Raw genomic sequence first — 16,245 nt, forward strand, 5'->3', positions numbered from 1 at the left:
GGCCATTTAACACTAAACATAATGTTGTCTTTCTCTAATAATTCAGAGAGCACTTCAGAATCTCACAGAGACCTATAGCATTGTGTGTAACAAACCACACCACAATTTACTGGTGAAAACAGCCGTGTTATTATGCTCATGGATTTTGTGGGTTAGGGATTAAGACAGGGCATAGCAGGATAGCTTGCCTGTGTTGCATGATGTCTGGGCTCCTCTGGAAAGACTTGTCAGCTGGGGTGCCTTGACACATATGAGGCGGGAGTCGTCTGGAGAGGTCTTCACTCCCATGTCTGGCGGGTGATGCTGGCTGTCAGCCTGCGCGCCTCTGCACGGCCTCTCCACCGGGCACAGGCCCTTCTTCACGGTACGGCGCCTACAGGCCAGTTGAACTTCTGACATGGCAGCTTAGGGCTCTAAAGGCAAGTCATCGTTGCAAAGATCTTGAATCTCTAAATTATCCAGGACAGGTAGCTGAGTCCATGTTCTGCTTAATAGAACGCTAGATCAGAAAGGGATTGCTGTGCTCAGCATGCTGCCTCAGGGTTAATCGAATTTGGGGAAGAAGAGTCTCGTAAAAGGGAAGAGCTAGATGTTTTGCATTAAGCCAGATGACAAGGATATTCTTACTTTGGCTGTGAGCCAGTCATGTGGTAAACAAGTATTTTTCCACTCTCTTCCACTTGCCCGGCCCTGAGAGGTGAAGCCACAAAGCAGAGTTCCTGCTTACTGGATAATAAAAGGATGTTTATAAACTAGGACATAATAAGAACAGGTTTGAGTTATTTAAACATTACATGGACGCAGATTTCCCAAGACCTCTACTCTTGGGTCCATTCTGATGGGCTTCATCCATCAGCTAGCAATGCACAGTGCTGCAGATTTGGACATTATTCTTGATTTGGGTTTTGGGTAGCCTCCGATGATTGTAACACACCGTCTAAGTTAGATGCTCTAGCCCTAAGATAAGATCCTGGATCTAAGGCAGCAGATTTCAAAAAGGGAAGTATAGGCATCCTAGGAAGTGTGCAAGATGATTCACTGGGGGCAGTAGAATACCTACTTTTTTTTTTAATTTATTTTTTATTTTGTTCATCTGATCCTGTGCGGGGCTTGAATTCACAACCCTGAGATCCAGACCTGAGTTGAGACCAAGAGTCAGATGCTCAACTGACTGAGCCAGCCAGGCGCCTTGAATACCTACTTCTATCTCTTAAAAAATTTTTAATATATATTTTTGTATGCATCTTATAGAATATTAAATCTAATAATGTAGTAGCGAGTTTATAAAATTTATGAATGACTAGTTAAGTAAGTAATTTTGTTTGTGCTCAAAAAGTTGCTTTTTTCATTGATGGGGAGTTTATCCCTTATAGCTAATAGTATCGAAACTTTCTTATGCATACAAATCACCTGGAGAAACTTGATTTTTCTGTGCTCCGTGCAAGAGAGTTTAGAATTTGGGGAATTGGTTCACACTATCTGAGCTCACAGGAGACTGATTTACAAACCAAAATGCCAAATTTATAATTTTCTGATAGCTTGAAAACCAGACTTATCATTTATACATATTAGGCTTATTTTTTTGTTTTTGGACAAAGTAATTTCTCTGAGGATGTGAAATATCAGACAAAAGGCTTGATGAACCTTAAACTAGAAAGAAAATTTGGGGTTCCTAAAGGCTGTTTGCAAGAAGCCAATGCAGTGTAGTAGTGGGTTATTCTTGGGATAGAATAGTGGCTAACGGTGTGAATTCTGGTGGCCAGACTACCTGTGTTCCAGCAGTGACCCAGCCGCCTCCCAGCTGCAGTGTGACCTTGGGCTAAGTAAGGAACCTCTCTGTGCCTCTTTCTCCATCTGTAAAATGTGGACACTCATAGTTTATACTCACTCTGAAAATGCTTAGATCAGGGGCTGGCACAGGCTAAGAAACCAATCAGTGTTGGTGATTCTTCTCTATTCTAAGCATGTTTCTTCCTAAAGAATTTCATTTTCGTCTAGAATCAGCGACTCCTGGAGGGATAGTCTTATCACTTAACATCCTCTTTTCAATATTCCTCAATTTCGTTTGGTGCCTTTGTCATTTCAGTATCTGAATCCCTTATGGGACTGGGATTCTTTCTGTATCCCCAGAACCTATCATGATGCCTGGTTCTGAAACACTGCCCTTAAGAGTTTATGGCTTTACATGTGCCTTAGAGCAGGTCTTTGGATTGCAGTTCATTTGGTCCAAATTGTATTGCTTTTGGCCAAAGGCATGAGCAGACTTAGAAAGAAAAGTATAGATCCCAGTTGCCAACTCAAAAGCTTCGGAGTCTAGCAGGTGGTTCCTTCTGGTGGGTGAAGAAGGCGCTGGTGGGGGGAGGGGAGAGCGGTGCTGACCTAGAGCATTTGTGCCCCAATAAAGACATCCAGATTTAGATTTCAGAAACCTGTGCGGGCCAAGCAAGATCTCTGAGCAGATTTGGGGTCTAATTTTTGAGCTCTGGTATAGATCAAGATAGGGCTAGATAAAGATGTACAAATATGTTTTATTGCTTCTCCTACAGTGTGAATTTAAGGGCTAGAACAGTGTCATTTCTCTTTGTGTGAAACCTCTCTCTCCAGGCCCATTGTAAAAATGATGAGAAAGCCCTTCTCATTTCGTAAAATGAGTCAAATCATTTACATAACCAGTATGTTAAGCGCATTATCAAAAGTAAGTCCGAGTTTAAATGCTGCTATGTATAAGTAAGGGCTCATAGTTACTGCTGAACGTTTCTCTCACTGGGTAGGTTTGAGGGTGAATGTTTCCTAATGCCAAGCACCTTCTGTCATCAGTAATGCTTCTGCATGTCGTATTTAATGGTGAGTTAACTCCCAGGAAAACTCAAGCATTTGGCTAATCTATCCATTGTCTTTTAGACACCGAACTGCATTTTCTGAACTTCTCTAGAGTTCAGGGGCTCTTCTTAACCAATCTCTCTTCCTAGCTGCTCACAGGAGCTTGCCCACAGGAAATGAGATGTATCTTGTGACCCACTGTCTGTGGTTGGGGCTCACTCTGCCTTTACGTCACCCCAGTAATTACAAGTGACTGTGGCAGCAATTAGAATTTGTTCACCAAAGATGAAAGGCTTGTCTGGTCAGCTCTTCTGGCAAGTGTCACCTCCCACAATGTTGAGCGTATCTTGATTTTGTTCATCTGATCCTATGCATCTCTCGTTACAAGACCTGCTAGCGAGGATGTTTATGTGGCCCTTGGGCATATTTTCTCTCTTCCTGTTTGGCTAGTGCCATCTTGATTACCCTGGAATTTAGTTGAGAATGGTTCGGACACCTTAACCTCCCCCACCTCTGTCCCCAGCCTATCTTCTCTCCCTCCTTCCATCAGCCAGCCAGAACGGGCATGTTGGAGAAAGAGTGAAAACATGGATTAAATAATACCAGGCAATGTTTGTTGATTGCTCACCATACAGTAGGAACTGTGCTAAGTGCTTTATGAGCAGCATTTCATTCCATCTCACATATCCCCAGGAGGTAGGTTCTATTCCTGTTTCCACTTTACAAAGAAATGGAGGCTCAGGGGAAGGTTAGTGACCTGCCTGAGGTCATATAGCTCTAGGTGGCAGGGTCAGTCCTTGAACAGGGTCCTTCTGCCTCCAGAACCCACCAGGTTATACTGGGCCATCCTCAGAGGTGGCTAAAGTCCAAGGCAGAGTCAGCTAAGTCTAAACAAAGCCTGGGGACCAAGAGGAAGGGACTACTATTTGGGAGAGATATTGCTTGGAAAGCATTGCTAGGAGGGTCTGGGGAAGGTTGAGGGCTAAAAAGTAAGCCGTCTTGGGTAGGGGAGAAAATCAGGAGGAAGCAGGCCTACTGAGCAGAGTCGGGCCAGGGAAGCCAGCGCTCTGTGGCAGGGGTGCGGGTGAGAGACCTGGTGGTAGGGGAGGGCTGCAGGGAGGGGAGCAGTGGGAGGTGCGGGAATCCTGTCGCAGGATGACCTTGTTCTCCCATAGAAAATGGACCGCGCGCACGTGTGTGTGTGTGTGTGTGCGTGTGTGTGCATGCGTGTGCGTGTGTGTGCGCGTGTGCATGTGCGTGTGTGTGTGTGTGTAGGTGGAGGGAGATGGGCTTCATTACAGCACATGCTCAGCGTGGAGGCAAAGCCTGCCCTTCTTCCATTTAGAGACAGTGCTGTGGGGAGGGGCTCTCCTGAGGGCTGCTTTTCAGCTAGGGGAAGTGCATGACCCGCCTGACCCAACAGTGTGGACCAAGAGAACAGAGGAAAAAGGCTTCCTGTGTCAGGCACTTCTGGGAACCCCAGGAACACACAGCTGTGCTTCCCTCCCTTCCACTTCAGCCCCATCTTCCCCGCCCTCTTGACCTCGTGCTGCCAGAGAGGGTCCTGCTACCCAGACACAGCTGGGAGTGTCTGAGGCCAGACCTCCCGGGACCTGAGGAATGCACAAAGCCCTCCACTCAAGCCGGTTGGAAATAAAGTCATTTCTCACCCTCTGAATAAAGTTTCTCTAGGAACACTGGTCCTAGCTGAGTGACATGGCTGGTCTGGGCTGTGGGTCTCCCAGCACACCTCATCCTCTGGAAATTCATCCTTCTGAGGAATTCTTGAAGAATGCAAAAGAGTTAGGTACCCTCTGTGACCCTGCTTCCTTTTCTGGTCTTTTATAAAGCTCTTTGGTGGAACCACTCCCTGCACTGTACTCTGGTCAAACCTCTCCTTACAAGAAATCGTGTTCGCGTTCTCCATCCCCAGCACCCTTCTCCAGCACTGGGCCTGTACTGGCCTGTTAATGAAGCTATCCACCCACGCCTTCTACTTTCTGTGACTCTGTTCCAACATCCAGACTTCCCATGCCTGGAACCAAGCCAGCAGTTTGATTTTAATAGGAGCTTCTAATCATTTCATATGCGGGTTTGGGCTAGCCAGAGACAAGGAAATAAATGTTCCACATTAAAAAAAAAAATCAGTGTCTTTTTGCCCTACTTCCACAAGTCACTAGGTTCCCAGGAACTGCTTATTTGTGGCCTGGCCATGGACATTAATGTCTTAATGTAGGTGAGGTCTCACAGAAATCAGAACTCTGCAACAGGTAGCCCTCGTTAGAGGGGGCACAGGTGAGCTGAACTGATAAGGAACGTTAGCTGAGCCTCGTAGCTGCTTGTTACCAGCTTCTTAGCAAGCCTTCCTACATACTGGGTAAGTAAGGCGCAAGACCAAGGCCCCAGTCGAGGGCAACAGAATTGATAGGAAGTCTGAAGGGCTGAAGGTTCTGGGATGGTCAAACAGCTTAAAAAAATTTTTTTTGTTTGTTTGTTATTGAAGTATAATTGACAAACCATGTTGTATTAGCTTCAGGTGCACAACATGGTGGCTCAACAATTCTATACATTACACAGTGCTCATGATGGTAAGTGTCGTTGCCATCTATCACCATACTACGTTATTACAGTATTATTGACTATATTCCCTGTGCTGTACTTTTCATCACAAACAGCTTTGAAACAAGGCCAAGCCCTACCTGTAATGGACTGAGGGAGTAGCTATCTTCAATCAAGGTTAAAGGTGGACAAGAGCCACACACAACCATGACACCCACCCACCCAGACTCTTTGGCATTCCTAACCCCTTTATAGACAACCACGTCTCTATCTCACCACAGAAACCTTCAGGCCATCTTCATACAGACCCTTTTCTTATTGGGGTATAGATTTTGATAAAGAATTAAGATAAATCAAGACATTACTCCTTTTTATTCTTTTAAGACACATATATTGAGCACCTACTGTATGCCAGATGTCATGCTAGGTTGATACAGAGATGAATAAGACTATCTCTGCCCCGAGCCCACAACCTGGTTAGTGGGAGGGAGGGGGAAAACAAGGGTAGACAATGAGATGTGATGATGCCATGACAGAGACTGTAGAGTGGAGGAGGGGTGTGGGGTAGAGAATCAGACAAGGTTTTGGAGGAATGGACACTTGAGCTGACACTTGAGTGAAGTGACATTCTTTCCAGTGACTCCCAAACCCTAAATCAGTGGCTCCCTGTTTTGTGACTTTAAAATAAAATGTTAATTACACTTGAATTTTAAAAAATTCATTAATTAAAAAAAAATCCTTATGTCAAATGTCCCTGCTTCTTCTCAAGAAGGAACTGTTTTGCGTTGAGTGTCTCAAAGCATCACGCTTCCACATTTCCATCTATCTGAAACTTGCCTTTTGGCTATGGGGTCACCACAGTCAGCAGTCTTGGCTTTGCTGAGCAACAGGTAGAAGAAGCTCATCAGGTTCATAGCAGCAAGAGATACAGATTCTTAGATGTCAAATGGTGCGTAAGAAGTAGGCCAGGGGTCATAGAACTATGTGTTTTCTTCAGTGGTATTCAGGGAGTGGAAGCCTAAACATCTTGTCACATTTAGGATGGGAAGAGAACATGTCAGAACAGTAATGCTTAAAACCCAAGCATATCTTCTTAAGGGTGAGTTGGGGAGTGAGCTAAGATTAGCATTGATTTAAGGATTATAGGGAGGAAAATTTCACATACCAGAACATACTGTAGGCTAAGCCATTTAGCCAGGTGGATCACTAATGGTGATGGGATCCTCTGGGGGATTTCAAGGCTGAGCATGAAGCACATCAATGATTATGGGACTAGTAGACAGGAGGTGGGTGATGGAGGAGTAGTCTCTCCAAGTCATGAGATCATGGCAGTGTGTGAGCTGCTAACTTTTCCTGTCTGTAGGAAATAGAAGGCTGACGTGCTAGTGAGATACGCCTGGGTCTATTCCATCTTGAGGTCAAATTGCCCAGAGAGGGACACAAAGACCTCAAGTCTAGAGCATGCAAGAAGTGATGCCCCAGGACCCTCATCTGATTGAACTCCATGTCTTCTTTTATATTCTAGTTATTATTTTATAATTCTGTGGGAAAAATTATCAGTTTGTCACAGTTTAATGTTTAGACCACATTCAGAAATACATATGGTATGCAAAGCAAGAAATATTTAAATTAGAAATCACTTCCTCCCTTGAATACATAAGTTCAGTAGAGAAAAGATCATAATTACAAGCAAGCAAACCACCCAAATGTATATTAGTGTTTAATCCGTCAATGGAACACCATATCCCTGTGTCTTCTCAGGTGTTGAGTACATGGGTATTTGAAGTCTTCTAAGAGAAGACCTCATTCTTGTCTTCTCTATGCTGCTAGAAGCCAGATTGTTGAGTGAGAATCCTAACGGGGTCTTACCCACATGAAAAAGTATGAGTTAGCCAAGAAATACAATGATTTAAAATTGGTTTGGGGAAAAATATCCCTTACAGCCCAGGTTTATGAAGGCCAAGTGCATCCCCAGTCACCATTTTCTCTGATGGTTGTTCTCAAGTGGTATAGGTTTATTTGGGATTGCCTGGAGGTGGAGAGGTACATCTCCCATATCCCTTGTTTTCAAAGAAACACTGTTACATAATCTTCTCCAAATTCTGGGACCACTATTATCAGTCTGTAATTAAGGGACTTAAGAAGCCTGCCATTTTGCAATCTACCCTCACTGAGCAGAATGTTCTGTATGGAATCTTTACAGTGTGTTTGGCTTTCTATCCCATTGTCTCAATTTGGAAAGGGCAACGGCATAGATAAATGCTTCCTTGCTTACTGATATGGAAGGTGGCCCCCGGGTTATCTTCCTGAGGACCTCTAACAGAGTCTGTGGTTGATTTCTAATAAGGAGGGGAACTTGTGTCTTAAGTGGCAAAACTTTCTTATGAAGTGTCAGAAAGTTTGGTGAGGGTGTTTTAGCTTGGGGGTACCTGGTTCAAAGGTTTTCAGCTTCAGGGGAGGAAAGAAAGGGCATGGCATCTAAACCCCCAGGGCAGCTCCCATCTGCCAGGTTGCAACCAGATCTGATTCTGCTGAGCTATCAAGAATGCAGGAGGAAGGAGGCCTTCAGGGCAGCAGGGCTATGTTCTGAGCAAGGATTTAGAGCTGCTGAGTTGTGGATGTTTTAGGTGGTTGTATGAGAGGAAAAGACTCCACTGTGAGTTCTCTGAGGTAAAGGATGAATCCTGCAAGGCCCAGCTCAGAAGTCTGGGAGAGGCTGTGGTTACCTTTGGTTGGGGTTGGATGGGATACAGTGGCCAAGCCTTTGCTTCAGGCAGGAGAGGAGGCAGGCAGAGCACTGCTATTGGCCAGTGTTGAATAGGCAATCTCAGCCCTTCTATTGGTAAACAAATATCATTTCTTAATAAAAATTGTTTCTCCAGAAATCGTTCTGAATCTCCTTCTTATTTCGTCTAAGTCCCAAGAGGAACTGAAGTAATCAGGATAAGCTTCAAAGATGTCAGTAATAAGAATGATGGTAATAGGATGGCTAATATTTATCAGATATGTTCTTTGTGCCTTCAAGAGGGGTGATCCTATTTTCATTTTACAGAAAAGGAAGATGAGTCTCAAAGGTTGCTTTATTTGCCCAACGTTACACAGCTCATAAGTGGTAGAGGAGGGGTTTGAAGTTAGGTCCTTCTTGACTCCAGAGTCTATGCTCTTTTGGCCTCACAAGGATGCCTCTAATGAAAGTGTGTGTGTGTGTGTGTGTGTGTGTGTGTGTGTGTGTGTCCCTATCCTGCAGGACACTTGACAGAAACAATAATAGTAGGACCAAAGGCCTCCAAAGGCTGTGAGGAGGGTGGAAAGAGGTTTTTCCTTGGAGAGGAATAATGTTACTGGTTAGTAAGGCTTTGTATGGTATTGTGAGGGAATACAGAACACTCTGAGCAAGTCATTTAACTCTCAGAATCAGTCTTGATTCCTGTCTTATAGAATGGGGATAACAATACCTACTTGATTAATGTCCCTGGGTTTTCTTAAGAATTAGATGATGTGTAGGACAGCACTCTGGCAAGTCTGTGGAGTATTATGCAAATTAGTCATCCCATGTTTCGTCACAGACATAATGTTTTGTCATTTGCAAAGAAATACATTTGCGTATTAAAACCTACTACATGATAATGAAGGCTTTGGACAGTAAGTGATGTCCAGTGCTTTAAATTTATATGTAATTAGTTAAAACTAGCTCCTGTTAGGCAGACTTTTTTTTTAAATAGGAAAGCCTTTTCTTATTTACAAAAGGAATTGCGTTTTCTTGTTTGTGAACTGCATTATGTACAAGTCTTGAAACACAAAGAAGCAAGAAAGTGAAGAACACCCATCAAATTATTCACCTGGAGGTAATCATGGTAACCATCTTGGAACACTGAGCCTATCTGATACGTCCAGATAACTGCGTTGGTGATTTTTATTATCAGTATTACATATAAACTCTGTTTCTAAAATATCCACCTGGAGGCTGAAAAAAACTTGTAATCATTTCAGTTAGGATGATTTTCTATGACTGCAGGAACTGTTTTTATAAGCTTTTGCTGTTAATTCCCCTTCCCCCACCCAAATGTGTATGAGACACACAGAGAGAGAGAGAGAAACAGACCCAATCACTAAGTTATTGTAGTATCCAGAGTAGACCCCTTTGAGCATTGTCTCCTTTCACACCACATTCATTCTTTCTCTCTCTGACATTTTCTAACACTTGTGTGTGTGTCTGCTCTTTGCTGACTGGTGTGATTAATCTAATATTAGTCTACTACAGTAAAGAGCCCATCACCCAAAATCAAGAGAGTGGGATTCTTTGAGGCTAGGACTGAACATGGTGCCTGGCACATAGAAGGCCCTAGTAAATATTTTGTCATTTGTATGAATGAAGGGTTTCACCACTGCCATAAACAGCTGTGTGACCTTGGGCCAATCCATTAAACTCTCTGGATGTCCCTAATGCTTTCCAGTTCTAATATTTTGTAATTTTAGGCTTCCTCTTGTGAGATTTTGGTTCTGACCCTGTGGGGTCATTACCTGATGACAAGTTTTCACCCTTGCTAGCCCCGTATAGGTGTGAAAAGCTAGCAGTTGCTTTCTCTTCCCTCTTTCATCAATAGGAGATAATTTCCCAATTATTCTCGTAGTTATCTGCCTTTCATCTAAGGCACGTACGTTTTGTTGAATAAGTTGGTTAATGAAGTAATTAGAAGAGACAGTGAACCTAAGGTGGGGACCCTAACTGAAACTAGATTTCTCACTTCATTACTTAGCTCATTGGAGCCAAGAGCAATTCTAATCTATGAGTTTCCTTAAATACCCTTAGCAGTAAAACATTCCCACATGTATAAGAAATATGGTTTCTTCATAAAAAAAACTATTTAACAAATGCATTAAATTGAAAGACACTGCTTCTTAATATGCTTGGGATGCCACACAGAACAGCTGTGAACTTTATTAGCATTCAGCATGCAAGGGGAGGTGGTGCTCTGAAGACCTGCTTTGGTTTTCATCAGATACTCCTCATAATGTCTTTGCAGTGGCTGGACATCTATTACTGTTTCACTGGCAACAAGTACGAACATCTTGGCTTGTTTTCCGTTCTGTAGGGTGAGAATCCTTTTCCATGTTCTGTTTCTCCTCTCAAGATGTGTTCCTGGCCAAACGGTATCAAATAGTTGGCACTCTATCAACTTTCCCAGGCAGAAGTCGATCTACAAGGGCTTCTGTCATTTGGGCATCTCTGGGTACTGTGGTGAGATCCCCAAAGTCCCCGGGTGATCTGCTGACATGCTGCAGTGTGCCCACAGGTTAGGCATAGACCATCAACCTTCCCACTTGTACTTGATTTTCTAGACTTATTTTCTACATCCTCACTCAATACACATTTGTCAAAGGTTTTGTTTAGGAAATAGAAGTGTTCCAAGGGATTGTGAAGAGAACTCTTGCTTGTGCCTATTTTTAAAGCATATATACTTAATCCAACACCCTATACTTTTGCAAGGACTTCACTTTTATGTCTATCCACGAGCAAGACATGAGTTGCCTCAAAAATTAATGTATTTTTGGTTGATTAGATTCTGCTATTTTCTCCTTTAACTGAATTTACCCTGTTGAGTAGATGTATTTTTTTAATACATAAATATGTCCTTCTTTATGTTTCCCAAGCAACAGAATTTTTTTTAAGTTTTATTTATTTAAGCAATCTCCACACCCAATGTGGGGTTTGAACTCAAAACCCCAGGAACAAGAGTCGCATGCTGTACTGACTGAGCCAGTCAGGTGCCCCACGACAGAATGTTTTATTTGCCTGCTTATGTGTTTTCTGCTTTATTGAGGTATAATTGACATGTAATATAGTAGACATACTTAAAGTATACCATTTACAAAGTTTTAACATATTTACACACATGAAACAATTACCACATTGAGATAATGAATATACCATCACCCCCAGAAGCTTCCTTGTGCCCCTTTATAATCCTTAGCCCCAACCCCTTTCAATCTCTCCTCCAGCTTCCTTGGGCAGCAACCAATCTGCTTTCAGTTGCTGTACATTAGCTTGCATTTCCTAGAAATTTTTTTTTAAAGATTTTATTTATTTATTTGAGAGAGAGAGAAAGAGAGAGAGAGCGCACATGAGAGGGGGGGAGGGTCAGAGGGAGAAGCAGACTCCCTGCTGAGCAGGGAGCCCGATGTGGGACTCCATCCTGGGACTCCAGAATCATGACCTGAGCCGAAGGCAGTCACTTAACCGACTGAGCCACCCAGGCACCCCATTTCCTAGAATTTTTTATAATGAATTAATACTGTATGTACTCATTTTTTGCTAGCTTCTTTCACTCAGCATAATTATTTTGATTCGTCTACGTTGTGACATACAGCAGTATTCCTTTTAATTGCTGAGTAGTGTTCCATTATATGGGCATACCATAGTTTATTCATTTATCTGTTGATGGAAATTTGGATTGTTTCCCGTTTTTGGCTATCACACATAAAACTGTTGTGAATGTTTATGTGCAGATCTTTGTATGGACATATGCTTTCATTTCTCTAGGGTAAATTCCTAAGAATCTAGATCATATAGTTAGTCTGTATTTGACTATTAAAAATTTTTTTTAAAAAATTGTCAAATTGTTTTCTGAAGTGGTTGTATCATTTTATGTTCCTACCAGCAGTGTATGAATGTTCCAGTTTCTCTACATTCTCAACACTTGATATCATCAGTCCTTTTAATTTCAGCCAATTTAATACATTTTAATTTGCACTTTCCTAATGATTAATGATGTTGAACATTATTTCATGTGCTTATTTGCTATCTTTATATCTTCCTTGGTGAAATACCTGTTCAAATCTTTTCCCTACTTTTTAAATGGATTGTTTGCTTTCATATTAGTGAATTTTGAGACTTTATTTATATATTCTAGATAGAAATCTTTTATCCAATATATGCTTTAAAAATATTTTCTTCCACTCTGTGGCTTATCTTTTCATTCTCCTAACAGTGTGTTTCAAAGAGCCGAAGTTATTAATTTTGATGGAATACAATTTATCAGTTTGTTCTTTTATGTGTTATGCTTTGGTGTCATATCTAAGAAATGTGTGTCCAACCCAGGTCATGAGGGATTTCTCCTGTGTTTCCTTCAGACATTTTATAAGTTTACATTTAGGGTTTTGTTTTGTTTTTTGTGTTTTTTTTTTTTTATTTAACATTTAATTTTGTGATCCATCCTGATTGAATTTTTTTTTTAGGGTGCAAGGTATGGATCAAAGTTCATTTTATTTGCATATGGATATCTAATTGTTACAATGCTATTTGTTGACAAGGCTATCCTTTCACTAGTGAATTGCCTTTTTACCGTTTTTGAAAATCCTGTATGTTGTCCATATATGTGTTTTTGCACTGATACCCAATTGTCTTGATTACTATAGCTTTATGATAAATCTTAAAATCAGGTAATGTTAATTCTCCAACTTTATTCTTCTTGCCTGCTTGTACTTTTGCTTACGAGAATTTTGTCCTTAGGTCTACAGTACTAGGTCAAGAGTGTTAATTGTAATGAAAAATAACTTTCATTTTGTTTACCAAGGCTTGTAACTATTCCGAGTTAGCAAGAGCATGAACAGTGGAATCAGTTCTGGTTCTGAATCCCCATTCTACCATTCCTAGCTGTATGACTCTGGTCAAGTTGCTTATCATCTCAAAATCTCAGGTTCTTCTCCTGTCAAATGGGGACAATAATATGTACCTTACAGCGCTGTTTTAAGGATCAAATTAGAAAACATAATCTCTGATATAATTTTTATTTAATATGCATTATTTTAGTTTAAAAAATTAGTATAGTAAAAATAGCCAATATTTAGTTACCTAAGGCAGATCCAATCCAAACATCCTTGGCATTCTTACTTCTCTTAATTTACCTTCATTTTAAATGATTTTTGAGTGATTCTTGTTTAGTTTTAAGAATTAGATGTGGTTTTGAGGTTTAGACTTATAATTTGAGCATGTTTAGATATAACAAAATGTACCAGTGTTTCTCATACATCCATGTTACATTCAAATGGATGGGTTAAAATACCAACAGAGTGATGATTGAATAAAGTTGTTTGATGCTGGATGTATATAGGGGCAGAGATTTGCTGTCACCTTTGAGGCATAGAAAATTCCAGCTAAGGTATATCCAGCTCTATAGGATGGTGCGTGCGTAGAAGATGAATATAAATCTAAATTTTTCTCTTATGGTAACTTGGGGTAGACATTGATCTAGCTCTGCTGTGTCTAGGTGAAAGCATAACTTGAGTTTTCATTGAAAGTTGAATTAAACAATATATTAAAAACTCTACACATCATAAGAAAAAGACTAAAACTGAATAGAAGTGGGTAAAGTATATGTACAGGTGATTCATGGTTGAAGAAGCCAAAACTTTTATTTTATTTTTATTTTTATTAACAAAAATATATTATTTGTTTCAGGGGTACAGGTCTGTGATTCATCAGTCTTACACAATTCACAGCACTCACCATAGTACATACCCTCCCCAATGTCAAGCCAAAACTTTTACTAAACATATGAAAAGAGCCTTAATTTCACTTGTATGTAGTGAAATGCAAATCAGAGCAACAATGAAATATTGTGTCAGGCACATCATACTGGGAAAAAGTAATAAGGTTGATAACATCAAATATAGGGAGGAACGTTGGGGAAAGGAACACATTTATGACTAGGAAGTATAAATTGTAAAACTATTTTTGAAAGCTATTTGGAAATACCTAATAAAGTTGAGTATGTGAATACACTGAGATCTAGCACTGCCTTTTCTTGGTACCTGCCCCAGAGAAATTTTCATCCATATGCACAGTGAGACATGTACAAATATATGCATTGGAACACGATTTGTAATAGTGAAGAATTGAAAACAGTCTAACCTGTCTCCTCTCTCCCTCTCACTTTTTCTCTCTCTGTCTCTCTGCCTCTCTCTCTCTCTCTCTCTCTCTCTCACGCACACCCCTCAGTTATTTTCTAAACCATTGCAAGTCACAGTACTCACGGCACTTCACCCCTAAAGCTGTTTTTTAAAACAGAATTCTGAAGCGGATATAGAAATGTCAACTTATTTGATTTTGCTGGTGGGAACACACTGATCTGTTATTTTCTGTACCTCTCTGTATCCATGAGATGTTAAAACTTGAAAGTAAACATGAAAATTTTTAAAAGAACCATGCATTTGTTTCTCTGCTTTCTTTTCCTCTTTACAAATTTCTTGTAATTCCTCACCTGAAGACCAAGCATCTTTCCCATTGTGTGTCTTGTTTGATTTAAATCTCTCACACGTCTTTGGCTCTTTTCTTCACGTGATTTGAAATATCTCCACAGTAACTCTTTTGTGTACAGAGTTGTTTTAGACATCTCCTGGCTTCTGGTGATCTCTGTTCACTATTGTATTAAGCTCGTTGCGCCTAACAAGCTTGCTTCTTTGCTGTTTGTGGGAGTTTGGATTGACGATCGGAACTTCACTTCTGTATTTCATGACGGCAAGGCTTTGCAGGGCTTGTTTTCTTAACAGTGCTTCATCTGCCTGTCTTGGTATGTAAGATATTTATATGGAGGGAGGGATATTTGTTGTAGTGTATGATAGATACTTATAATGGAGATGAGGTCATGCACTTCTAGCTGAGAATTTTCAAAGCATATAATAAACAATTCTTAATCTTCAGAACAGAGGCTTGGGGTGCCCCCTACACAGTATTTTTGTCTGCCAGAATGGCCTCTCTGCCCATGTCAAGCTCACTTTATGTGTACATACTTCAAGTTCCCTATTTTCTTTCATCTGCCTCTTTGGTAAACAGACAGAAACTTCCTCTGCCTGATCTCTCTCTGACGTACTGCAAATTTAGCTCAGACACCAGCTGGCTGTGTGTGTCTCTGGCTATTCATAGAAAGGAAGGGTTTACCTTCCTTCCTTCTGGAGAAACCTGTGACTTTTCATGGGTCCGAATCTATTTTCAAAGGGCCGTTTAGAATCGGAGCTACTGGGTAATGGGAAAAGGTCTTTTTTGTGATACTTGAATAATCTTTTGAAAAATACACCGGTGAGTAATGTGTCTTTCTCATGTGTGTTGACCGTACTGTGCTTGCTTTTGAATGATTTTCTCCTCTTGCCTTCATGGGTGTTGTAAATACCGCCACGATCGTCCATCCGCTGTTGGTCATCACGGAGCACCCATGGGAGCAGCAAGTAGCCATGAACACAGAAGAGCAGAATGCTTAGCTCAGCCACTGTGTCTGAATGCCACTCTGGTCCTGGCCTGGTCCTCGATTCTAATTTTGATCCAGAAACAATCCCTAAGTCAGCCTGTAAGATATAGGCTGACCTGGAAGTCTGGCCCTGGGTTTCCGAAGCTTCCAGATAAGCTGGAGCCAGTAGGGTTTCTAGGGAGTCCTGGACAAGATGTACTTATTTCCCAATTCAGAAGCAATTTTTTCTTGTCAGTTTAGATTTCCTGCCCAGGGCAGTTCAGAATTGGGTGGGTTTCAGGGCAGTATTCGAGAAGACATTTGTCTCATCACTTTCGGTAATTTTCATAAATTATTTAATATCACAGATATCACTAATTGCCACTTCCCTGTTATTATTTTTATTCGGATGCCCTGGATTTGGAAACTGGTAACTGGACCGTAAGTTTCTTTAGGGTGAGGACGAGATATTTTTAGTTTTGTATTCCTAACATCCGCCACAATGCCTAGGGTATAATAACTTCTCAATAAAGGTCTATGTCTAGAACATATGGCAGAATAAATGGTTCTAAAACGTATCCCAAGGTCACTGTCCTTATTTTTTCTTCCCCTGTCCTTCTTGTTTACTCTTCTTGTTTTCATCTCT

The 16,245-nt window shown here is 41.1% G+C and overlaps 1 protein-coding gene across 7 annotated transcripts in view; it reads left to right on the forward strand.

Moving 5' to 3' along the window:
* The window catches only part of ANKRD44 (ankyrin repeat domain 44), a 323,392-nt gene that overhangs the window by 138,722 nt on the left and 168,425 nt on the right, over nt 1-16,245 (forward strand). Inside the window, exon 1 of one of the 7 annotated variants that reach the window (XM_088021609.1) lies at nt 15,269-15,454. The exons of the other annotated variants lie outside the window; for them this stretch is intronic. The gene's annotated coding sequence lies outside the window, so the exon portion shown is untranslated. Of the gene's footprint in view, nt 1-15,268; nt 15,455-16,245 lie in introns of those variants that run through there. 7 annotated transcript variants of the gene reach the window in all.

The sequence above is a fragment of the Eumetopias jubatus genome, unplaced genomic scaffold (assembly GCF_037043125.1).
Source record: "Eumetopias jubatus isolate StellerSeaLion01/CBP00866 unplaced genomic scaffold, mEumJub1_p1.0 scaffold_3, whole genome shotgun sequence".
Classification (NCBI taxonomy): Eukaryota; Metazoa; Chordata; class Mammalia; order Carnivora; family Otariidae; genus Eumetopias; species Eumetopias jubatus.